At 41.4% G+C, this 27,785-nt stretch overlaps 1 protein-coding gene across 1 annotated transcript in view; it reads right to left on the reverse strand.

Moving 5' to 3' along the window:
• Window positions 1-2,080: 2,080 nt before the first annotated feature.
• Window positions 2,081-27,785, reverse strand: part of LOC108547296 (3-hydroxyacyl-CoA dehydrogenase type-2) — a 54,621-nt gene continuing 28,916 nt past the window's right edge. Inside the window, exon 5 of the mRNA XM_017899785.1 lies at window positions 2,081-2,129. The gene's annotated coding sequence lies outside the window, so the exon portion shown is untranslated. The remainder of the gene's footprint in view (window positions 2,130-27,785) is intronic.

Raw genomic sequence — 27,785 nt, forward strand, 5'->3', positions numbered from 1 at the left:
GCTAGGTTCGATCGGGAGGGTGCCGAGGCATGGAGTTGTCTTGTACACGGGAGTACTTCGCGTATGCTAGTCGGTCTTTTGAATAATCGCGAACTCGTTGGGGCGCGTCGCGATTGTAACTTAGTTTTTCTTTGCTCGTGTTTTTCATATTTGGTTCCCCAAAGTTTTGGGAACTTAGAAATATTAGAGTCAGTTGAAATGTAATGTATTAGTGTTGCGTCAGTAGAGTATAAATTTTAGTATACCGATCCGAAACGCGTTTTGTAAGACACGAAATATAATAAAGTGTCAGTAGCTTCACTTTAACTTCTTTCGCTCCAAGTTAGATTAGCGTATCTTTGATACAGATAGCGCCAGCAGGCTGCGCCACTAGGGCGTATGTCGGGTCTCGATGCGTAGCCACCTCCACGTGGTGAGACCTGGTAATTGACATCGTTTTCCCAGGAAAAATCTTTGGAAAACTATGTCAAGCTAGGAGCTACGCACTAAGGTTGAAATTTTAGTTGTAGGCTAGTTATAAGTTATAACTAATAAGTCTTTACATTTTGTCTAATACTTCGTTTTAGCCAAATATCGTGCCTTTTTAGAAAAATTCACGATTTTCGAAAACTGACAGTGATAGAGCAATTTAGAGAAATACCTAGTGGGCATTGTCCACTAGCAGGCCCGGGACGAAACGTATTTCTTCCTTTTCCTTTAGTCCCTTCTAGCTCGACCACTATACCAAGGATACTCGATTTCCAGGACCGTGGGGAAGGACCCTCACAGTATCATTATATTTAAATGGATAAAAGATATAGCGACCCATGGAGAATATTACAGAACTGGGTTAGCGGAGTGAAGAGAGCAATATTGTATATAATACAGTAGGGTATAAATTGAAGAATAGTTTCACAACTTGATAAGGCTCTACAGGTATTTACGGATGTGTGTCAGAAATTTAATTTTACCATCGCTAATTCCTCAAACTTCGAAACTTGAAAATAACCTAATCGAAGCACGAAACGTACGTTCCTGACATACTTATTAATTAGCGTTGAACAGCTCCTATGTAAGTTAATTGCGAAGCATCTGGTTTGGCGGAGGAGGCTCTCCAAAAACCTTCTCCTAGGTTGTTCCTGAGCAGATTAAATTCCCGTTTGCCATACTCGCGTGTTTAACGGATAATGATAATAGGATTGAAGTTTGAAAGAAAGAAAAATCAACCCTGTAATCCTAATCGTTTCACGTGCTTTAAATATGCATATGTATGACAAAGAACTGTTGAATACGAATATTTCAAGAGAATATCTCCGGAGCATTTAATGGAATTTTTATCATTTATGAGTTAATTCAAGTAGATATTTTTGTACGAGCCATGAAATATTACGAGGATTATTTGAACGAAAGTGCAGCTATGGAAAGTAACATACGTGGAAGATTATCGCTGACATTAATCCTTCCACTCTTGTTACATTGCCAACTATTTTTATTAATAATTTCCAACCATGAATGTTACTGACATTTATTCCATTTTTTACCCAGCCGTAATAACACGTTGCTGTGAAAGTAATTTCCGACTGTCTGAACTGTTCGTTAATTAAAATTACGTTGCACGAACGCTTTATGTTAATTGATCGTGAACCGGACAAGAAAAATAAGAAGAAATATAAAAATGTCTGCGTGCTGTACTCTGAAAATAAATATATTTACATTTACAGGGAAAATATAATATTCCCGAAACCCTATGTCGTGCATTCGAATATTATAAACTGGATTCATTCAAAGTCTCGCGAGTTAAATTCTTATTAACATGCAACTGTTACACATTTATAAGAGTTTTTAATTTTAGATGCAATGGAATTAAAAGTCATACGATTAGCTATATTCTAGCTATATTACAGAAATGGATAAAGCTTTAGAAACAATGAAATTTCGTCGAAAATTTCGTGGTCGATTGTATCATAGATATTGCAAATAATCGTACCTGTGAAAAATCGATCGTAGACGGGATGTTGGAGGAAAAATCGAGTCCTCGATGGGAATGTTCACTCCCCATGTGGAGACATTAAGTGCTGGCTCTTGTACAGGACTTGTTCGGTGGGTGACCGTGGTGCGATCCTGGGGTTGCTAAGCACATTATGCTAACCCTGTGACAGCAGACGATGCATTAGCCCTGGGATTCGGAGTTAAAGCGAAACGAAAAGTAATGTATGTAAGGCCGTTTGTCAAGATTGCGAAATAAATTGTTTTGCTTTGTTTAAAGTAACTTGATAAAGATTGCAGCTTAAACCCTGGCAGTGATTAATCCCGCGTTTTCGCGCGAACCTCGGAATTTTCGAATTTTTCACGTAGAAATTACAGGATTCATCGTTAACTTTGCTTCGCTCAGTTGACGTAATAAAAAGGAAAAAGGGGATAGAAATTCGTTAGCTTAATGAACCAAGAAAATTCGGGGAATTTAGAAATTTGCTCGAAAAGTTAGAAAAATGATAACGATGACCAAAAATTTATTCCATGTATACATAACAACGAACAATTGTCAGTTGATTGCCTTGTATCGCATACGTAAGTACAATTAAAGAAGGATAATCTAAAAGTCGCAAATGCGATTAAAAAACAGAGTGAAATGGAACAAAAGGAAAGTGTACGTGGAATGAAAATATTCAAGGGACTTATGGCAGTAGGATTAGATCATGAAATAAATATAAGGGGTGCAGATGTGACGGTAGCAGGAAGTCCATCTCCGCTCGAGTCTACGATTATACACAGACTTCCTGATAAATTCATGAGATGCTCATTAAATCCCTTTAAATTCTCTTTGCTAGTCCCTTTCTGTCACCGCCTTATGGAACAATGCTGCAAGCACTGACTCCATTCAATGGAATCAAATCGTCGGATAAAAACTTTTGATCGCGTTTCAACGCCATTTGTATCTATATCCATTTGTGTACTTGTAAGAAATACAAATCCGAAGCAAATGTAGTCGTGCCAAGTAAGTACAAGATAGCCACCTGCGCATATTCATATTCCAATGCATACGTAAATAAGCTTGTACGAAATACTTAGGAAAGCCTGACTACAAATGAAGAAAAATTAAGCAAAATGTCAAGTCTACCGAAACCGGTCGGCTACTCATTCGTTCTCCACTAATGTCAAATCATCGATAAGAGGAAGTAAGCAATTAGGCCTTAAATTAACGCATCTAGGACCTGAAAGCATCGAATTTAACGCTCCAAATTTCGCTAGTCGAACGGGCCTTTGACACAAAGGTCCCGTTAAATTGATTCGCTGCAACATACATTAATTACGTGCTGGGTCCCGACAATTAAACAGTCCCAAGGTTCATTACCTAAATGGCTCAGTCTCAGGCCCTCGTGGCTGGACCAGTCCTCAGGCTCGACGATCAAACGACGATTAAACGAGACCGGATAAGTTAAACCAGCTCGACGGATTAATCAATATCCACGATTGATCGATCTCGTATATAATATTCGCGTTAATCTCACCTTTCATTATCGAGTCTCTATTATGCAATCCTTTAATAAGCGGCGTCTAACGATAACGTCGGGTTAACGGCAGCTAGAGTTTAGCGGCCCAAGGCTGAAGATCGGAGCTCGTGACAATCTAAGCTGAATAAATCACACAGTAGAAGAGATCTCAGGCATGGATGGTGCAGAAGGTAGAGGTGGCCCTGCGTTGGTGAGGATTCCGGAATGGTATACGAGGATCGATTGGCAGAGGGACGGCGGAGAGGGTAAGACAAACTTTCGCTCGGCAGGGGTGCACGCTTCTTCCAACCCTCTCCGCCTTCGCGCTTTGTTCGCCCAGAACCGATCCACCTTCGACGCCGTAGTCGTCGTCTGGGCGCGTTTCGCAGTTGAGCGGCGCTCCGCTCTAAGGAAACTGATATTGCCGGCAATATCCAGTTGTTTGCATTGATTCGGGCTGTCTGAGAATCCCGAAGAGCTATTTCTATCTCTGGCTCGCCCGCTTTCGAGCCTTCGCCAGCGAAAATTCAGGCCCTTCCTCCGCCGCGCTTCCACCTTTTCTTTTTCACTAGAGGCCTACGCCAGGCGTGCCTACGAAGCACGTGCACGCAGATTATTGGAAGCCCAACCAGCAAAAATTTTCGCCACTCCGTACGCGTGTCTTCGTTTAACGTGCTCTCGCCGCCTTTTCCACGTCGCATTCCGATACGTCAACCATGCGCATCTGATGTCTCGTTTCGCGTATTTGTGTCTTTATTCGCAAACGCGAATGTACATTCTTGGAATTTCCTCGTGGATTTTGTATAGTTAAAATGTATCGTTGTTTTGAGAATTTTTTAAATTGTAATCGAAAAACGAGATCTCTCATTCTGTTGGGGTAGTTTATTTTAAATTGCCGAAGTAAAACGGAAAATATATTGGACGTTCGATGACTCGGTTGCGACGTGCGTTTGATCAATATTTTAAATTGCATTACAGTCGATTATAAGGGGAAAGCGTCACGCAGCGCATTAATTTTATCCGGGGGTCTAACTAGTTTCATGGCATGAAAAAATATTCATGGAAGCTGCTTGCGTATCTAGCAACGTGGAAGGAACCTAACCGGGTGCCTAAAATTCAGGCGATCTATCACCGGCTGACGTCACCATCCTATAGGAACGACAAGGGGTGTCCCAATGCAAACTACCCCACCATTCGGATGATATATCCATCGGCACCTGTTAGACGACAGCGTCTGAACGCGTCCCGGCGCCACTCTCGTACTCTCGCGTGGATGCACGACTTAAGCCTTCTTACCATGAATTATCGAGTGCCGTTCGCTGGAAAGTTAAGGTCTCTCGCACCAGCGTCATGGGTTTGATCTTTAGGGGTATCATACCATCTACTATCCGCTGTTTGTCAGAGGAAAGGAAACTGGGATCGAGTAAGCGAGAGAATTGACTGTACGTGAGTGCGTATCCGATAAATCTTTGGGTTCAACGTCGATTATTAAATAACTTTTTAATTATTAAGCATCAGGCAACCAGACGAGTAGAAGAGTAGCCTTGTTTAACAAATTTCCAGGTTCCCTATCGATGCATTACAGTCTCTCTGTAATTCCATAGCACATGGAAGATCTTACAGAGCAAAGTGCTTTACCTAAAGCTAAACTTGCTTTACCATTTTTATATTTTTCGCGTCTTTTATTTCAGTATAGTGTAATCTGCTTTGGATTCATCTTACACGGAGAAATTTCACGCTTGTTCTCAGAGCCAGGATCACGGGGACCGAAATTCTTTGACCCTAGGATGATCCAACCGGTGTTCCTTAAACCTGAAGCAATCGTACTCATATCCCAAGATCCCATGAAGATCCTGTCGTGTCCCTGGATTCTAAGATAGTCTGACTCAGGTTCTTTGATCTGGAGTAGCGTGGATCTAGTCTCTCTACTTTGAGGTATTCTATAACTGCAGCTCTTCCAACCTAGACTGATCCGAGTTGAATCCTTCGACCTCATGCATGTCTCATCCGTACTTAGCAGTTGGCTGTATGTCTCTGGACTGCTGATCTACTGTATTATTCGTCAAATCTGTATGATTTGGAACATCCGTGTTCATCCACCATTGGTAATGGGATAATACTACCAATGTATCTCGGTATCTCATTTTTTCGATGCAATTTTGAGTGTTTAGAACTGGGTATTACGTGCTTTTGCAACGATAGATTTGTAACGTTACGTTTGACGTATAATTCATTCAAGTATCCTAATTTTGTGCGCGATTATGAATTTATGCAATTGCCCACTATCGTTACACTCGAGTTTGTAAATCATTCCGGTCTCTGCTCGATGTGTCCAAGCTTTGATCCGCAAGAGCCAGAGCTACGTTCATTTAAATCACATTGCGTGTCGCACGATGCGTTTGTTTACACGTGCCGAGCTTCCTTTGGATCTTTATGTAAACCAGTCCGGCTGATGTCGTGTCTACGGAATTATTTCTCGTTGAACTGGGAAACGATAAATTTCGACTACGTTAGGGTAAAGGGTCCACCGCTGATGTCCTGCAAGTCAGGAAACATGGTTATTTACGGAGCTGTGTTGGAACAGCAACAGACACTGTATCGTTGCCGTCTCCCCTCAATTGGGTTAAGCCTAAAACCCGGTTCGCATGATGGTCAGGTTCAGACTTCTCGTGTTCCGAGTGCATCACGGGGTTACGTTTCCTTTGACTATGCGTCAGTTCTGCCTGCATTTCCGGTCGGACGATGCACGATCTCTGACCATAGTTTCCGTAAGAAGCCCACTCGACGTTGTTCCTCCAAACGTTGTATCTCTGACATGTCTGCGGGAATCTAACCGTGTTTGAGGGTAATCGAATAATAGCCAAACGCTTGCATAAATATGTATAACACGTGATTGAATAACATATACATTTATACACGTGTATATTAGACTGCAGTGTTTATTTATTCCGAGCGTTTCGTAGTTACCAGTGCTGTAGAGAGATATACGTGATTTTCTTTAAGTTCTATACCTTGTAGCTGCCGATCCATTCGATTTTTATTATTTTTCAGGTACATTTACAAATGTAATTTGTCACTGTGTCTATATCCTATCACTAAAATCCGAATTTCTGCAGTAATCTTAGTAATCTTACTTATCCGTCGTGTATTTAGGAATTCGTTTCGAATTTCCCATTACAAATTCAAATCGACTTTATTTTTTAACTTTATCCGAAACGATAGAGCGTGTTACGTACTCTGGGAAAAATATGTTTGCCAGAAAATCTTTCTAGTACGTTAAAAGACACCTGGAAGGAATCTCGATGACATCGCTGTCATGGAAACAGACTTTCGGTGTTGGCTTCAGTTTATTGATTGGATATTGTACACTTGGCTGTTTGGAAAAGTGACGAGCAAATAAAAGATATAGGAGAAAAGTCGATATGAACAGTTTACATATGAATAAAAGTCGTAATTCTATCGTTGGGTACGTCGGATTTTGACAACCTTTGGTACACTTCGTACGAAATAAATTAGTTCGTTAAAATTCTGTTATATAAATATAATGGTGTACGTGTCGAGGCGTATGTTTCCATTCAACGTAAAATACAATAAATTACGTCTATAAATAACAGGGCCACGCGAGAAACTATACCGCACAGTGTTGCGTAGAAACATAAATTCACTCGGTCCGATCCGCAAAGTGTTGAAATTTACGGTGAAAGATTTATTAAATCGTTGGCGGGTAGATGAAATATCGTTTATTAATTTATTGCAGTATAAAATAATTAAAAAGACTGAGTTATGGCCACGATAAATAATCTTTCGTCGAAATACGTATTTTTGACGTCTCCCTCGAGTAAGTTCTTTGCCTTAAGCCACAACGAATCGAATATTTCAATTGCACTTCATTTTTCTCGATACGAATATCTTAATTTACACGACAAATTTCTACGTATCGTATGAGATTCAGGAAACTCGAATGTTCATGTCGGTTGCAAGAGGAAGCCTATCTGCATGCAAAGTCGATGACTCAAGAATAACAAAAGTTTGATCGATCGCAACACGCATATGAGTATCTAAGGGTTGGTTTCGTCACGTTTGAAAATGGTTACACGTCATTAACCACCCTTTTAGTAGTTTCCGAAGCATATAAGCTAAGGCTCGTAATAAATGATGCCAACTGAGACGTCGAGTTTATGATTGATTTGGACTCTTCAGGATCTATTACATTTTTTTTCTTTCTAATCATACACTATATGCTATTGCCACGTGTACTCGTGAAAGAGAAATAAATTTTCGTGCTCTTGTTATTCCCGATAGAAACTTAAAAATATCCGTAACACGAGCTACGAGGGTCACAAAATTTGACGTGATCGAAGAATTTTAATCCCGCTTAAAAAGAAAAAAGTGTTATATTATCCATAGAAGTATCATTTTCCGCGCATAGTTATTTAAAAGGAGACAATAGTTACTCAATCGGTACTGCAGAAAACCAGGCGAACGAGGAGGCAGTGATTTTACCGTTATTAATGAAACGTTTAAGCATCAAGTATAATATTTGAAAATTAAATACATAAGCTTCCTAATTATTAACGGTCACTTGCTGTTTACATATACGCGATTAATTCAACAAGCGAATGCAAGTTTAATAGCACGCTAAATGGCATAAAGTAACCAAATGAAGCGCAATATTTCCTGTTGCATTGCTTCCTTCAAAGTGTATAATATACGTGCACAAATCAGTTCGTATGAATCTGGATATTTATAGAGAAACACGGATGATTTTAATTAAGCGTTCCAATTTGTGCAAGCAAACGAAGGATCGTAGAACCACAAATTGAACGATAATTCAATCACGTATCCGCGCAATTTTTTTTACACACGTCATGGTCGATTTCCGTTTAAAATTTACAACGTTTAAATTGTGTTGAATAAATGACGAAAGAAAAAGAACGTTTCCATTTGAACTGCCGTGCGACCGTTCGAACCGGCGAGTCTATAACGAATTTTAGCAGGACTACCCTATGGTCGTCACACAATCGACGGTTGGTTAACGCGCGTGATCCATCTTGAATAATTAAGCAGCGTGGCCGCGTTGATAAAAGTATTCCATTATGCGAGTTGTCCGCCACTCCACGCTGAATCTCTTCCATGGTAATGGCAGTTCCTCGTTACGAGGTTTATTCCAAATGCATTGATCGATCTGCGGTACTCTAGATAGTATAGCAAAGTCTTACACCGTTACTGGATTAAGCGTTTATAATCTGCCTTTAACATTAAAAAGGATTTCGTGAAAATTCGAAATTTATATCTCTCCCGTAAATTTATTTTATTTTAATAACAAATAATAAATTTCGATTAAATACGATTCTTCTACTATACCGAATATTCGAATTCGTTTTAACGTTTGTAATCGTAGGTTAAATATCTGTAATAATTTCAGTGCATTTAAACGTCATAGGAAAGAAGAATTCAAGTTGAATAGGGATATGAAATAATCCTTGGCCAAGATATTTCATTAACCTCCCTTACGTATTAGGCGAAATGACACACTCGTATGTATAACATAAGTGACGTACGATATGCAAGGAAGACCTAATGGCGTATGCACCGGGCCGCAACTGCATCACGGAATCGCAAGATCGCGTGACCGCGGTTTCCGGCAGAAGGAAGCCACCGCGATGTTCGGGAGATTGATTTTCGCGCGTTTCGGTAAACGCGGAAAATAGCTGGAGGACCGAAGTCTCGGCGTAACTTGCGGGATTTCATTTAAATGCAGATGACCCTGCGTAAGTGGCATCGCGTCATTCGACTTTAATATCGATGGATATCATCAGTTTGCTCTCGTCGCTCTCCGCTTCCTTCCTTCCTTCCTTCCTTCCTTCCTTCCTACCCTTCCGCTGACGGGTCTACCTCTATCGTACGTCTTCGGAGAATTTTACACACGCTTGAATATCGAGTATACACGCGAAGGAGACAAGGAAAATAATCGTCGACGAGGCGCGAGAAATCAAACGAACCTGAAGATATGGCTCGGGCGAAAACGCATTGTCCCGCGGAATTTCAATAATTGAAGATGGTATCCGTATCCAGAGAACCGGTGGTATCATCGCATTTTTACTGCCTGACCGTGGCTTAACCTACAAAACGGAATTTTAATGCCGGAAGTTATTACCGGCGCGGTCGAAGTATTTAGTCGAACATTATGAACGGTTTTATTACTATAGGATTACCTTTTTTCCAACCCCCACGGCCCCGCCGTCCGGCCCCATTCGAATGACACTCGAGCAGAAAAGAGCCGTGATTTAGAACTAAGTGAAGTCTTTATGAGAATTTTTAGCATCGAGTGGCCTAGCTTAATGATTACCGCGAGATTAAATGCTAGTCGGCTACGGTTGGTCGATAAAATTGGTCTGAAACTGGGCACGGACGCGGCTGGCGAAGGGTCAAGAAGGGAGAGGTCGGTACCTTTTCTCCATCGATTCCGATCCCGCCAGCTACGAGCCGAGTTTCCCTTCGAGAACTTTATCAATGGCCAATTCCTAACTCTCCTCTTCTTTTCTTCCCCGTATTTTAATACGAACCGGGGAACAACCGGCCGGGAAAACAATGGTACTTCAACCAACGTACTTCCGAACTTTGTTTTTAAACATACACTTTCTCTCTCTCCTCTCTTTCTCCCTCTCTCTGCCTTTCTCTCGCTATATCTTTTAAAAAATTTACAAACGTCACAGCCGTTTCATATTCCGTTTCTCGATCAACGTCCATCCATTTCTTACATATAGTTCATCTTACACGATTGGATTCCTAATTTTCCATTTTTATCAAAAAGGGTTTTGGTATCATTTAACATTCAGTGTGACAGATAATATCTCTATCATATTTTCCCGGTGAAAGTCGAGTAGTCGAATAGTTCCGAGAATAACTTAAATTCCCTCTCAAACGTTTTCAATTCCCCTGATTAAACGTCGAGTTGAGAGGCAATTAACGATTAATGGAAAAACTGCGTGGTCCATTTAATGAAACCCTATTAACGATTAACCCGAACGTTCCACTTATCCAGGAATCTGGCCAAATAGCCGATCGGGCTTTTACACGAGAAACGACGGCAATTTCCGTAACTGGCTAAATCTGTAGCGTAATAGCGCGAGTGCCGTGAAGAGAAGAAACGTAAACGCATCCCTTAACACGGGCCCCGATAAAAACACAATGGCCATCGTTGCCAGTCGATTGACCGCGCTTATTGTCAGCCTGGAACGTTTCACCGACCTTTGGCCTGCCGGTTGTCAATGCGACAGGTCTAGACGAAATGGCCGCCGCGAGGCAGGCGTCGATTAAGGGGATGCATTCGATCCTCGCCTCCTCTTCCTTCTCTCCGGCCCTTTCCGACCCCTGGTGGATCTTTAGGCGGCACCAGAGGACACAATAGTTTTTAGCTCGGACAATCGGTTGATTGGGAAGAATTACGAGACGATTGTTCGGCCCGTTGGCCTCGTCGAGCAAAGTGAATGTGTCGGAAAGGAGAACGGCCACGTAAACGAGAGCACGGGAGGGTGCTAACGAGGGCCAGGAATATCCTCCCTTCTTACGCTCGTCGGTTTCAGTGTCATTCACACGGCGCAGTCTTAACGTCGTTTAACTCGACAAGGTCCTCACGGTAAATCCCGCCGCGCGTTTTCTTTACTCTTCGCCTTCTTCCTCGACCACTTCTCGCCGTGAATGAGACGCGTGGCGAGCATTCATCGCTGTTTACGTTTGAGAGCCACTCCTGGTGAACGTCATGAGGCGCAAATTAGACCGTTGGAAATTTTCATTTTTCCGCTCTTTTTTCTTTTTCTTTTTAATTTTCTCTTATCTCTTTTATTTCGAGTATCTTGTTGGAGATGCGGTCGAATCGACCGGTTAGACAGAGATGCGTCGAGGGAGCAAGGGTGTACTAATTGCTTTAATTAATAATTGCGATGTTGTGCCGTAAAAAAGAATGGCGGAAGAGATGTTAAATAGATATCGATTCCTCTCAGTAGCCGGTACTCGTAAAGTAACAACCAGTCCTTTCCTGTTCTCTAAAGATGCGTCGAGGGAGCAAGGGTGTACTAATTGCTTTAATTAATAATTGCGATGTTGTGCCGTAAAAAAGAATGGCGGTAGAGATGTTAAGTAGATATCGATTCCTCTCAATAGCCGGTACTCGTAAAGTAACAACCAGTCCTTTCCTGTTCTCTATGACACAGCGATACAGCAATTCATCTCTCTATCGGGTTCAAAATTGCTGCGTCGCGTATGCACTCGATCGAGTCATTGAGTCGAAGCGAAAATGATATTTAAATTTTTCGTAAGTGTAATTTATCTGTGCAGTTTATTTTGCGCGATTGGAATTGTTGCAAAACAGCGAATGACAATCCTTGGCCGCTCGAAATTGTAACAGAAATCGTGTATGTACTTAATAAATAATGACGAAATGCGCGTTAATTAAACTGAAATTAAAATAAATCGATTAATAAAGCGTAGGAGTTCTAAAACAAACGGACTACTCGCAACCGCTGCAATTGGATTAGAGTTGATACCAGAAGTATGAGAGTAATACGAAATACGAAAGTATGAATATGGATTGAAAAAAAGGGGGTGAATTTCACAAATGCGCACGAGTGGTAGCCGTCAGCTATTCAAAAGTGAAAGAAAAAATGCAGACAGTGCTGCATTTGAGCCGGTGCTATCTTCGATATGAAACCCATGGCAGCGAATGTACTCTTTCTACGAGAGCGTAATGACGGAAACTTGTTACGGGATCTGCAATGAACTCTGTAACGTGTAATGAGACTTCTATTGACTTGTTACTATGTAATGGATCAAAGCGGTATTCATCCAGGAACTGAATACCAACATGTATACCGTGCTTTGTCGAGGAATACATAAACTATGACTGCTTATTTTGGCTTATATAAGCGGATCAGTTCTAATCTATTAATCATACAAGCATACCGTATTATAGTATTATATACGAAACCCTAAAAGTGAATATCGAAATAAGCCTACTTAAATAACACTCGTTGAACCCGTAGAAAAATATACTTTATTTATGATAATTCTTATCTCGTATCCAACTTATATTCCTCCTATTATATCTGTTCGGGATTTTTATATTACACGCTGTCCAGAAGACAGGAGGCTGAGTGCGTGTGGTTGGGACATAGTGAACAGAGGATCATGTGGGAAACTTAGTGCAATATTTTAGTTAAATAAAACCTGTTTTGTTGTAAAAAGGCAGTTGTTGTTTATTAGACGAGTATAGGATTAATTTAGTAAAAATTCTACAAGATTGTTTGGCATTGTCCAATCATTGGAACACCGAGCTGAAGCCTGTCCTAACATTAGGTAAATTCGAGCCAGATCTATTGCATTTTTCAGTACAACGGATTGGGTCCGTAACGATATTACACCTACGATTTCTTGTAACTATTTCATACGTTGTATCTGTTATATCTACAAAATTAGTAACTGTTATGTCTGTTTATTCTGGAACTATGTGGTTCACGGGTAAATGAAACTGATTACGCAAAAAGAAATGGAAAATAGCGAATCTACGCATCATCGGCCATTGCATCGTTCAAAGATCCATCGAGCGTGTTTGGATTGAAACGAAATCAAATTGGCCTAGCAGTCGTTCGACGGGTTGGAATTTAAAATAGCAGAGTAACGAGGATTCGTAACTTTCGATCCAACGGACAACCATGCAAGCCTCGTAAATCGGCTGCGCAATAACGATGGGAACCACGTGAACGTGCCAGCCGGCAGACACGTCGGGAATTGCATTAGAATCTCTTCCCCGTCTTTGCGTTCGTCTAGGACAACCGTAGCTTCCAATTATCTCGCGACACTACCCCTTTATTGCGTGCTCCCTCGTCGTTCATCCATGCGGTTCTCGCCGTTCCTAAACGAGCCGTCGTGCTTGATAAAAGGATGTCAACTACCGTCTCCAAGCGACGTCCTTGTCCTTTGTGGCTACCAGCTAATTTATCATCCTATTCGTTGTAAAAATATCCATAACTTCTACCTCCCTAGCTTTCGAGCTTTTCGCTAGTCGGTGAGCTTATAAAATCGCCAATTAGAGAGCGGACTTTGAAAAATCGATAAAATGGTAACAAAGAGACTGGCTCTTTGTTTGTTGAATTGGCTACGATTCCTGGTACAATTGGTATTTACGTAGATATTTTCGTTTTCTGTCAATTAACACTAGAACTACCGATCTTTAATGGCTATCTAACCATAACGTGCACAGATTATTCTTGTTCTTTCTTAATAGGAGTTGATACCAATTTTATTCTTAAAGCAGGTGTATGTATTCGGTGATTGCAAAAAGGAAAATTCTGGGACCAGTCATTTTCACTGGATTGGTAGTTCTAGTGTTAATATTGATATAATAATTTTTCACTGTACGAATTATTTCCGATATACAAAAATCTCGAAATCAAATCATTTCTTTAACCCTAAATAATTATTGCACTATTGGTAGAATTAAGAAATGTCATTAAATGGTTTATCTAACACTCGTTGGCTTATTACACAGCAGATATCCAAATGTCAACGTTATTCCTCTCGATCGTTTCGTTTCGCATACACAGGTGAGTCCTAGGTGGAGGAAAGCTGAGTTTTTCGATCGGCGAAGCTGACGACAGGTTAAGAACGACCCGGTTAGCATTAGGAATCTCCATAACTTAACGCGACTGGACAATATGGACAATCAAGCTGCTTCACGGTACGTTGGCCAACGACCCTCAGCGAGTTCGGGGCGGATTCGATGAGACGAGGTGCGGTCAAGACGTGATCGGCAGCCAAAAGAAGCTGCGACAGTTACCGACCGTCTTTCGCCGGGCGTTACGGAAACCTAGATTAGTCATGGTAGAGCGAGATGGAAAAAGGTGAGCCGCCGGCCCGAAACCATTCACCCCTGTTCGATGTCGTCGAACCGGGGATGGCTAAAAATCCAGGGGTAGGTAGCTACAGGACGAACACGGACGACACCGTGTTCCGATTCCGGGCACGATCGGTCACCTGAAGCGAATTGCACTTACGTCGTACTTCGTTAGGATGACCCGCGAATTTTTAAAGTCATTACCGGCCCATGGCGGGACCTGATGCGACGATATTTTTTCGAATGGCGATGGGTCAGTCGTTGCTGAGAAATGGACGGAATTGAGGAACGAAAGCAGCTGCAGCGGCAAATTGGACGAATTTGAATTGTTAATTGTAGCTTTAAAGCTACGCGTTGTTTCTCGTGGGTCCAGGAAATTTTCAACTTATATTTCGTTAATTATTTACAGTAATTACGAAGAAATTTTTGGGAGAAATTTAACAGAAGAATAAGATTTAAAATATGCCTAATTTTAGATCCACGACGAAAGGAATACGAACGAGATTAATTTATAACTACGAAGAGGAATAGAAACTCAGCGATAACCACGTTTCAACCACCTGCGACAAAGAATTTCAAAATTTCCGATTGACGTTCAATTTAAGTCAATTATCCTGGATTCGCACACCGAAAACACAGTCACACGGTCGAGCTTTCCCGCCGTTTAATACGACGAAGCACAAAACAAGGCACTCTGTCGCGTGTAATAGCGTGTAACGACACTTACAATGTCTGGGTCCAGGTGAAAGGCACTTAATTAATTTTTTAACGAAACGAGATCTCGCGTTCAATCCCTGTCCCCGGCGGTTGTATTTATTCATCGACGAGCAACGACAAAGCGTGGCCATGGTATGCGTGCAGGATTTTCCGCGCCCGCGACAATGAATTCCGTCGCGGCTCGCAAAAGGAAAAGGAATGAAATGAAAACGGGGTGGGAAAAGGAAGTGGAAAAAGAGCGAGGGGGTGGAAGCGTGGGTGAAAAAAGTAATAAACGTTCGGCGTGGCTAGGAAAGAAAGAAATCACGCTTCGACGAGGTAACCGTCGGTCTCGCAACACGGGAAAAGAAACGCGGCTTAAACGCTTAAGAGCGCGACGTGTAAACGTTAATTATCGCGGCACGCACGCGAGGCAAGAGACGAGCAATAATTATTTTCGCAACGCGCCGCGATTAATTCAAGTGGTTGCGGCGACTGTAGAGGGTGGCGGTGGACAAGCTTAGCACCCCGCCTAGCTCGTACATAAAAGCGGAACGTAGTCACGAGTACTTGGCTTGAATATTACGTACCACGTAGGCCCCGCTGTGTACATCGCTTATGTACAGTCAGCTAGATTAGTACTCCTTCCCTCGAATTTCGCCAGTCTGCTTATTTCTCAACGCGTTACGCTTTAGCCCGGCTTTCCACCTTCTTCTCCGCTACCCTGATCGCCATGATTAAACGAAACGACCCGATTAATCTCCTAACTTTCGTCACCGAAGCTCGATATCGTACGGATCGTTGCGTACGAGTGGTTCAGTTTTCCTTTGCTTTCGAGGAATTTGAAAATTCCTCGCCGGAGATTAAATTTTCCCCTTTCACGCCTTGGAATTCGTAAATTCTGCTAATTAAACGAAAGCCATTCCGAGTGAAAACTGTCCTCGTTGAGGTATCTTTGTTGATTTAATTTCAGGCTGTATTTGAACGACTTTAATGTTTGAATATAATAACGGAGTAAGAGAAGCGAGTTAAAGGAAATTCTATGCAAATTCTATTAATTAGAAAGGAAACGATATATTCGCAGAGCTGAAAACCTCATATACATATATAACGATGTTAGGAATAAAAGAAAAATTAATTAAGCCAGGCCCAATGAGTATCTTCTATCTCCAGAATCGCTAATTTAACATTTCAATTACTCAAGTTCATTCTGTACTTAAATTGCTTCGAGGTCGTTTAAATTTTTGTATCTAGAGCTATTTAAAGATAATACGATCAAATTATGGCAAATTAAGTACAGCGAACCTAAATATCATTGCTTTAAAGACGTAATGTTTCTTTCACCCCTAATCTCTAAATCTTCCTCAACATTAATTCTTAACCCATTAACAGTTTATCCAGTGACAGTGACGGGCAAAGCGTCAAGTACTATACACGGACTAATTACTAACAAGATACTTATGAGACACGCTTCTTTACATTTTTTATTACATTCCCAAGTATTTTCGAACATAAAAAAAAAACTGGACGTTTTTCGGACCTGAATTCGTAATTTGATCACACTGTGAAAGAGTTAGTATCAACGATGGATCAGTCTTTCCTTAATTTAAACCTTCAACCCTTCTCATCGTGTTATTATCCCGATTAAGAACTGAAACTGTGAGTGACACGATCTCGGCCCTGTCGGAAGTAAGACCTCGTTTCTTTCCGTTCATCCGACGAGCAAAAATTCGAAATTCGTGCGCGAGCCGGAACGGCGCGTTCAACAGTTTTCTTTATCGCGGCTGAATATTCATACAGCTAAATGGGATTTTTCTTTGCTCGGAGGAAGCGAGAAAGAAGTTCCCGGGCTGTTCCCCGTGCAGACGTTCTCTCGCATGTACGTGAAACAGCTATCAGTTTAATTTCTTAGCAAGAACAAGCCGGATAATCGCGCGGCAGTCAGCCAGTAGAATTAACCCGTCAAGCGTCAGTCGTTGGTAAGGTAACGCGGTCAGATAAGGGGATAGAAAAATGTTTTGCTATTTCTGCCCCGTGTGCTAGGCAGAGGCACCGTTCGCCTCCACCGATCTTGAACGCGTGCTAGTGGAAAATGCAACACGTAACTTGATAATTCTCGCCCTGAAACGATTCGGGGCTGATACTTGCGCCCGGGTAAACGATCGCGGCGGGCACTTATTATTTACGTACACACGAGAGGCTGCTATTAAGAAGAGAAATGACGCTCGTTTAGATACGCGTTTGGTACCATGGAAAAATTATGGACCGACGATCGAACGTCTTTGCCGCTTTTGCGCGAGCTTTAGAGTCGAGTTACGTTTGTTACGGTGCAAAATTGGAAACCTAAGTTGGTGAATCGCGTTGGTAGAAGAATAGCCTTTGATATTTCGCGAGGATCGTGCTATTCTATCTATAAATTGCTCTTTTAAAAGTTCTTTTAAGTACCTCTTTTGAAACGTTCATTTTCGAACACTTTTTCCCCTTTAATTTATTTTTGAAGAAATTTCGAGAATATATGAATACCGCATGTTAATTTAACAATGTTGCACGACCAATTGAATACAATAATAATATTCTTTTCGTAGTAATATCGAATAAATTTAACGAAATCGCGTGAATTTTTACCGACTGAATATTTGTTATGTTTGTAAATGTAAATGTATATTGTATCTCACGTCTCTCGAGTCAAAATATCTATTTCTTTCACCTTTATCGGCGTTTTACTTTTTACACAAACTCTACTCAATCTTAATCCTGAAATCACGAGTTTCAATCTCAGCATGAAGTTTCCGTACATTTCATTTAACGTTCCCTGCCTGACAATCTACGGTATACATCAACGGAATATAATATTTAATTAAACAATTATTTCAAACCCGTTCGGTTTAATAGTCGTTCCCTAAGAGAGGCGTAAGTAAATGTTGCAATTTGAAGCGAGAACCAGAAAGAATCTTCCTCGCCAGACGTTTCCCCATGGCCCTAATTAAGGCGGACCTTAATTGTGTCTAAAAGCATGACAAATTGGGCCAGCATGGTTGCACATTAAAATTCCGATAAAGAACGTGCTTTCAAGACGACTCGTTCTGTTCACACATAGGAGTCACATGCCAGATATTAGTTTCCACGAAGCACGACACGACAGAACTATTCTCATTGCAAACCGACATTTGTAATGTTCTCTCAGTCACGTACTTGTATACTTTGACTACGTACGTGAGTACAGGCTCGCTCACAAATTGTTACAACTTTCATCGTTCACGTATTACCGTCTTGTAACTATTGCTACGCGTTACAGTGGATACAGCAGGTTACAGCTGCTTATTGTTTCATTTCTTCGTCTTACGTTTCCCTTCTATCCGAACATTCCTACGTTCACGTAAATTCACGATAATACCATGTGCGATGATATTACGAGTGTTTGAGATTGCGATGCAGTAATTACATTGGTATTACATACCAACAAACTATGAATCATTGTTAAATAATCGAAGATGTAATTGACTTACAAAACACTATCGTTCGATTGAATCGAGATGCCATTTAACCGAATAAATAAAATATGGCGCCTTTTGAGAAACTAATGCGGCAAGTAAATAATGTGGTAATAATAATTGCAATAATAATAACGATGAAAAAATAATAATATCACTATGTTCCAGACAGGCAAATAAAGATTACTGGCACATACCGGAAACTAAAATGTAACAAATTCTAACAACAAATAAAACTTCCTGCAACCGGTAAGCTAAGCATAAAAGTACGTTAAAAGAGGAGTAAACTGCACAGCCGGAAAAACTGGGTTTTATGAAAGCTTGGTATATCACTCATGAAAAAGACTGTACCCCCTTACGGAAACGCGAGATGGTCGGGGGTTGGTTTAAGGCGCGGTAAGGCGGGTCGAGTTAAGGTTAGGCAGGGGATGTTTCCTCGCAATTACGCGAAGCTACATCCTCCCGTTGCTTTATAGACCGTCGGTTACTGGAACCGCCGCCCATCCTCCTGGATTCCTCGGTTGCTTACGATCCGACAAATATCCTTAAGGACTATCCGAATCGTACGTTTCCGACGCTGTGCGCGATTAAAGCGGATATTAATGATACGCGGAATGGAATTTTTTTCCCCCTACACTGTGCCGCGTTTTCTAATTGCCCTGTAACGAACTTTACCGTTATTACGTGGCCCGGCAAAACGCGGGAGAAAACAGCAAATCCTGTATTACGCATTCCACGCGCCACAGCGTTAAACAGGAATTTTTAATTAAATTCAATTAAAAGCCCGGTCTAAACGAATCATGAATATCGGATTTTGACTAGGTATCGCATTATTTCAGTGACAGCGATGCTCCCTAAAACGTTAACTGGATTCCCATGATTTTATATACGAAATTGGCATGGAATATATAATTAAAAATTGTAATTCGTTGACAAGGTGCTGCGAGCAATTAAATTTTACGCGAATTGTAATACGAAAATGAAAATAATCGGCGCGTTGAATTATATCTATTTTTGATCTGCGATGATCTCGCGAAATTAAATAAAATAACAGAGTAACCTGTAATTTCCTATCAGAACAAGGTAGCAAATATGAAACAATATTATTAGTAGAACTATTAACCCTTTGCACTCGACGACTTTTTCGTCACAGAAAAATAATAATTCGAAGACTTTCCGTCATAGAGTCGACGATATTTTTAAAATGGTAAATGAGAAATTATATGCAAATTAAGACACAGAATTATTTTTCATCATTAGGTAATTTTAAATATGATATATTAATTAACGTCGATTTTTTGAATCTGATTAAATGGTGCCTGAGAGTCACCCCTCGAGTGCAAAGGGTTAATCCTCAATGAGTAATTAAATATACCATACTCATTAAGCCGAATCAGTGGAAACGAATAAGTGTACGCAATTACGTTTCTTTATAAATAAATATTAACGATAATTTTTCCAAGAGCAGCTGCATATTTTCAGTAGATGGAAAAATGAAATACACAAAACTAGTTACTTTGATTCGTTTGGTAGTCGTCGTAATCGTAATTCTCGTAGGACAATTAAAATTAATTTTCAGAATAATATTCGAATGTACGTAGATGTGTGAAACTCGTCCCTGTTCTAAAGGAATACGCTTCTCCTCTACCAAACGTACCAACAAAGACCCGAGGCAAGAGAATGGTAGAAAAACATACTTACAATGCCAGCGTCGCAGCGGGAAACACGCGAGCACTCTGTCCACAACACGCAGCGGACGTCCGAGCGGGTGTACGCGACGAAAACAGAGGGATACCTAGCTGCGTAGCATATTACCGGCTACCGTGAAATTCGCGTCACGTAACCTGATATTCGCGGCGCAGAATGCGCGATTAATTGATAATTCTAACCGGTTTACGAAACTCGCGGTGACGTCGCTCGTTCGCGAATTACATTACAACCGCGTCACGCGTTCGAGTTTTCACGCCCGTGTCTGCTCGCGTGTCCCCGGACGAATCGAGCCTGAAAACAGAGACAATTTAACACGGACAGACGGTACTGCTGCTACGGATCCCTACGACCGGTCTACGGATCGACCAATCTTTCCAAACACGCGACGACTTTCAACCCGCGACTGATTGTATTTCACGCGTCGTTTCCTTTTCTCATTTGTCCTGCCTCCTCTCCCTCGGTCTCTATCCCTCCTTTCGCCAGGCCCTTTTACTAGCTGGAACCGCGCACGGTGTATCAGTCAGACGAATTAACGCGAACACCCCCGTTGTATCGGCCATCGACTTCTGGTCCCGGTGGACAGACGATGGCTGCATCTCCGTTGCACCATTCCGCTTTCATATCTCTCGGCTATCATTCCGTGCGATTAAACAGAGACCCCGGGAGAGTTTAAAGTTTCCATGGTGGCGGAGGAAGGGGTTGAAAAACGGGGTCGTGGCCGTAACGGGTAACGCTGAAATCGACGGGGTGGCGCGGACAATAGTTCAAGACTCACGGTTCGTCGAACGCTAATATAAATGCAAATCGGCTGTTACACACTTCTGAATGTCTCGTAAAACAAACTGGACCGGCGTTGGAGGTCACTCGAAGCTTGGGTTAAAGAGGACGAGAGGGCTGGCGGGGGTGCGCGAGAGCGATGGAGGGACGAGTTAATGATCGGTTTCGTCAACGCGATCCTGACAATCTGTCGAAGGTAGTGTTTGCCGAGCACTGATGGCGCCGTGTAACGATAAAATGGTCATTGCGAATTAGCATTACTGGACGCCGGTATCGTTTCAAAGCACCGTATACCTTTTTTGAAACAGCAAATGCCGAGTCAATGCCGAATGTTGCAGTGCGCTTTATGCGCCGCGTCGCTGTTTAAATGGGCGAGATTGCTGTTTGCCATTCTTTCGTTGACCTTGGGTTTTATTAACGTGTTCGTTGCGTTGCAATGGTTGAAATAACGATGGTAAAACGGTATGTCGATGAAAGAGCGGTAAATCACTCGTTTGTATTATCAGAAGCGGTTTTTTAATCGCGAGTATCTAATCCGTTTAATTAAATTCTGTCGTAATAATCCAACTGCATAGTTCGATTAGTTTCTAAAATCTACGAAAATAATTTTCCGTCTAACGCTATTTTTTTATAATAATTAGGAATTCCACGAATTTATTTAAGTTCGACAACATCGAAATTATCTGCGGTTAGTTTTATATCGAAACCGTGTTGAGAGAAACTTGAAGATACGACTAGTGTTTCCAATTATACGTGATTAATTTAGAAGATGTTAAATAATTTTAATAAATCGATAGTTATAATGCGCGATATTACAAATTTCTGATGTAACGATAGATCCCAGCAACTATAAATCGGCAGAATTTAAAATCCGGCGTTAATGTTTTTGCAGATTGCAGAAAGTTGCGGAAATAGTAGCGGAAATAGGTTCCGAAACGAATGGTCGCGTGTCGAATTGCAGGAACATTGAAAAATTCGTCGTTGTCGGAGCTCTCAGACACGGAGGGTTAGGATGTAACAGGTTTGGAAAGAAGAGGAAAAGAAGATGAGGAAGCCGGCCCCCGTGGTAGATGAGTTCGAGCCTACCGAAAACGAAACGAGATGGAAAAGTCTGAAACGGCTGCTCGCGAGTCACACGCAGAAGAAGGAACCTCGGCTCGTGGGAAAGGAGAGGCGGGAGTGGATGCATGGGATGGAGGAAATTCAGCGTAGAACGAGAGGGCTAGGAAAGAGCACCAGTTCTTAGAATTGTCTCTCACAATAAGAGGCTTGTCGGACTAAAAAGAAAAGTTTACCGGTTAGGGGTGAAATTGTACGGACCATGCGTCCGTGCAAGAATTTCTCTCGTCTCGTTCGGCGTCTTCGGCGTCTTCGCCGTCTCTCCGCTCGTCCCTCGTCCAACGCTTCGCCATACCTTAGTTTGTATAAACAAGCGGATTTCGAGCTTAAGCGAGATACGTCGAAAAGGGGAATGGCTCGTTTTTCGAGGAATTCGAAGGAACTACGTCCGTGAGTGGCGCGGATTCTCGAAAGTTAGAATAAAAAAGGGGAAAAAGGCAAAGGAAAGAGGAGAACTAGAAGGTAAAAAAAGGAGGGAACATCTTATTGCCGTTTCCGGGTCCAAGACTCGCCAAACAATCCCCGGGAAAACTTTATTTCCATAGATTGGTCGGTAGACCCGTTCATGGCAGTACCGAATGCTCCTTTTCTCCTTTCCGGATATCCTAGCATCTTTTATTTCTTCCTTACGCTCTATTGCTTGCTAAAAACGAGCTGCAATTCGTTTCTCCTCTCGACTGATTTAATAACTTTTAATTCTCTGTACCCGTGCTCCTCGAGCTTCTCGATTTTACATATCCTGCCTTGACGAGCGGCTCGATAAACACACCGTTCTCGACCCGTTTCTATAATTGCCGAGATAAAGACCTCTAGTTCGAGTTGCTCGTATCGCCTTATGCTGCCATCTTAATGACACAGACTGCGAGTGGAGGAAAAAGCGCCGCTATGCTCGGCTGTTTGCAGGGCGAAGATTCGGAACTCGGAGCGAAGAAATCGTTAGCGGAGAAACTTACAAAAGAAACTTAGAAGACATGTTGGTCAAATAAAGCGGAACTTTCGCGGACCGTTAAGTCTGTTACGTGGTGTCTGCTTCCTAACGATGTTCCCGGATTCTTTAGGAAGCAATAACGAGATATAGTTACTCCGCTCAATCTTATCTGTATCAAACGTCCTGAACGTTTCCTCGTTATACGCTTCTTTCCAAACTTTTCCCTTCGTGCTTCCCGAACAATAAACACTTACGAAACATGTAATACCAAGATATTGTCTATACCTAGACTCAGCTATACCGCGTTTCAAACAATCGGGTGATTTCGTATCCGAGCAGCTTTCGAAAGTGACTCGAGCTGAGCAAGAAGTATTAAATATTTCTGGAGGATTCGATTGAAGTTTGATATTACGAGGCTTCGCACGATGCAAGGTACGATTTACTATTTACGTTTCTTATGTTCAAATCGAACAATCCAATATCAACGAAATTAAAAATAATTTCGATTGAAACGTAGGAAAATAGAGAAATCATTTTAAAAAGACGATGTAGGAATCACTAAATATCTTAACCTTCGGATTTTAACAGAACCTGTCATTCAACTGCATTTTTGTGACAATCAAATTTACCATAAGCGACTATTCTGAGATGCATTCTATCACAAACGAACCTCATTTAACACTCTTTATATGAAAAGCTCAGAGAGGCCACGATAAAATTTCTATTAATCTCAAGATATAATGATGACTTATCAAACAATATGGCAAAGAAAAAGAAAATGATGCAAATTATTAATGTTTTCTATCCAAAGTTGCCTATTTATTTCCGTTCTTCAAATATTCGAAAATTGGTTAGAATAAAACAAATATACATTTTAAAAGTTACTATCACCGGACACTGGTGACCACCATAGCCCTATAGAGGAGACGAGTGTTGGTTTTATATGTGTTTAAAAATGTTTAGACAGAATGTGTCAGAATAAAACAGTTATGCGAGAATCGTCAAAGAGGAAACATGGATATGTAACGAGAGAAAGAAGAATTTTCTAGAAAGCATCAATAAATATTTTTATCTAAATACACTATTGTGCTAACTGTTAAAAAAGCGTAGAAGATATTGGTGTCCACTTCTATCCATAACAAGCGCCGGTCACTGATGACCATCATGACAGTCAACGTGTTAATTCCCCTTATTTCTATACATACCCCATAACGCGATAATTATTCTTGTGGCAAATTTTCGAACGCGATACCCTATTATAATCATTATTCGTACACTGAAGTTGAATTTTTACAAGTACACGGATAATCAGCCTCCATGTTGTACGTGTATAAGACACCTACCTAAAGACGATAACGAAGGATTCAATTTACGTACTCATTAATAGTCACGTAAATTAATAATCTGACTACCTAATTAATCCTTTGCACTCGAGAGCTGACCGCCAGTCACCATTAGATAAAATTTCGAAGATCGATATTAATTAATACGTCAAATTTAAGATAATGTAGCGGTGTGCGAGCTATCGAAATCAAAAAATTCTACGTGTTAATTATTATACGATTTCCAATTTATTACTGAAAGAAATATCGCCAGCTTTATAGCAGAAAATCTTTGAACTCCTACTCATCTTTAGCCAAAAGATTATCGAGTGCAAAGGGTTAATACTAAATACATACTTCTATAGAATATTTGCGAAGAATATATAAAATTGTTGGAATGCTAACGCTATTAATCGAGATATCTCACATGAATATATTTATACTAAACTGTTTCTGTGCTTATTACTCACACATGTAAGATTGTGTACGTGTCGGTCGCTAGCAAAATTCTATTGCTATTACGATCTTGTCTCTAGTCTCTAAGCTATCTTTGTACAGCGCACACCGAGAGAGTCACATAATATTAAACCGTTCCTATTTTGTATAATTTGTGTTCTTTCCTTTATAAATCCACTGCCATACCAAATTCTATCAAAAATCACGCGTTATAAATCATGCGGATTAGAGAGCTGCTGATACGTATGAAAAAGATTCTACTGGAACATAGCCTCCCGTAAATATCCGACACACCATCATTGAGATAAGACGTACGGACGTTGGTATACATCTTCGTGCCTTCATTAGCGGTTACGGCGGTAGTTGATGCTCGTATTACCTTAAACAAGTGAACGTTAACTTCTGCTGAGAAGCGCTCACCGTTGAACTTATTGTTTCAACGGGAGATGATGGGACCAGGGAATGCGACCGCGGGCCAACAATATACGCAAACGTATGCTGGAGAGGTCGGTTGGATGGTTCGTGGCGAGATAGTAAACAGTAACGCCTTCCCGGTTCACACTTGGCAACAGCCCGACTTGCGAGCTCGAGTCCTCAAGGGCGCACTGCCTTCAGCTGCCCTTGCGGTTGACCGAACCCCCGTAAACCCCATAAATAATGACACGGTGGTCTCCGTTGCTGTGCCAGCTGCGTCGCCTCGTTGCTTTTCAGTTTCGCTCTTCCACCTTCGTTTTCTCCTGCTTTCCTCGCTCTTCCTCCTTTCTATCGCGCAATCGTTACTCTCACGCGACACACCGTGATCGTAAAGCCTTCCTTCCATTTTCTTCTTCTCTACTTTTTCATCTTATCGCGGGGAAGCCGTGGAAATGTTTACGCGGGCATTTTTTTAGACAGATGACAGATAGCTTTCCGCTCGACGAGTTCGAGGATTTCGAGTGGATTCGTTGCAAGACTATTAGCGTCAATTCTCATGTTGAAAATCGAGATCGAGATCTTGTTGACCGAGCGAATTTCTTATTTCAATGTTTCTTGAAGTCTGAACATCGATTTAGGTACATTTAATTGCGGAATGTATATGTCAACTATGTGAAATATCACGTTTGTTTTAGAAAATCGAGAAATTGGGAAATAAAGAGGAAGAATAAGAAATTAAGGGATATTTCACACTTTCGGATAATCTCCTAAAGAAAATCGAAAATTTGAAGATTATCTTCTCCGCCATTAATTAATTCGATAATAAACAAAAGTTAGAAATATTTCCGAGAGTTTTCTTAATTGTCCAAGTAGGAAAAGTCCGAAAGAGAATGAAAATAAGCCTGGTACAGGAGTCTGTTTCATCATCTGCTTTGATTCCGGTCCTTTATCCGTATGCAACGTTAATAATTAACAAAACAAATCCTGTATACAGAACCGGGTATCTATTTTTACAGTGCAAGCGTCGCGTGTAATCTATTTGCCGATACGAATCCGGGACTTTCTAAACCAGCCGTGAAAACGGCAAAAATACCGTTTCGCCTCACGGATGGCGATAGACGATTAGTTTCTCGTTCATTTTCGAAAAGGCATTCAGTCACCGGCACGCGGAACATTTTTCGCCGCATATGGCGGCGCGGTTTCGCGCAACACCTGCGCGGGCAATACGTTAATGTGTCAAATTGATGGACCCCTTCGTAATTAATAGAGGAAACTCAGAAGCGAGGAAGCGAGGCTGGCCGAGGGGAAGGAGCGGAAACGCGCGAGAGATTTGCAACGTGGCGTGGACCGATTTAAAACTGGCAACCGGCACATAGTAGGCGGCCGCTAATTGATACGTGACCATTAATTACTGTGTCATTTCCGTCGAGCTGTGTTGCGGCGTGCACACGTGCTCCTGACAAGAGTCTGCGCTCGGTTTTCATGCGGGAGCGAGTGACACGAGCTAATCCGTGGCAAAGAAAGGAAAGGAGAATGTCAGATCCGAGTAATCCTCAGGGTGCAAGCGATAAAAAGGCACGTATACCTTTACGAATGATACAGAAAATCTAAGCACGCTGCTCCAGGTAGGGTGGCTCGATCGATACACTCGAACGTCGCGGAGCAATTTCCGATCTGACGAAGAAAGCAGGTGCATGTTCGTTATGCAGTTCGTATGGATTACGTACGTACAGCAGTGACAAAGTGCAAGGTGTAAAGATGCGACAGGTGTATCGCATAGTAATCATTATCACAATTGCGCTGCGAAGAAAAATATGCATCCCCCTCTTCGCGCCTGACATTGATCTTGCTTCGCACCGAGAGGATGAAGTGTGTGCCGACCTACATTATCCCGTGATAAACCAAGGTGAAACGGTAGTTAATTCTCTAATCAAGCGACCGTCCATCTGCATACGAATGCGAGCAAGTTTCTTGACACTCGGGTGCTCACAAATGCGAGTCCGAGTTTATGTCCTTGCACGTGCAGCTGGCTTGTACTTTCTGCTCGTTAGACCCACCTATCTTCGCGGTTTCAAAAGTTTCGTTGCATTCCTTGTATTCGATATTTAAATGGAATATTAATTTGAAGCAATACATACTCGTACATATGTATGAGTCAAATTAAATAATTATTTTGAAAATTACATAACGCGATACGAGGAGAATCTAATAAATAGTCGAGAAGCTAGGTCCTGCGAATAAATAAACTGGATACATATATCGTGTCGTACAAAATAACGACAAAATAGGAGAACATATTTCTGACAAGTCGGACGTAGTCTTGCTCTGTGGGTATGTGTTTGTATTTGTTGTACCTTGTAATAAGAATAACGCAAGATATTCCTTTGCAAGGTAATAATGGTTTGGAAGAAAATGAATTATCGAGAACATCGAAACTGATTAAATATGAATTTGTAACCGGTAAGTATATTACATTGCTGGAAGGATTTCACGAGACTTGCTTCTTCGTTT

This window comes from Eufriesea mexicana, unplaced genomic scaffold (assembly GCF_001483705.2).
Source record: "Eufriesea mexicana isolate 0111107269 unplaced genomic scaffold, ASM148370v2 scaffold4744748218, whole genome shotgun sequence".
Lineage (NCBI taxonomy): Eukaryota > Metazoa > Arthropoda > Insecta > Hymenoptera > Apidae > Eufriesea > Eufriesea mexicana.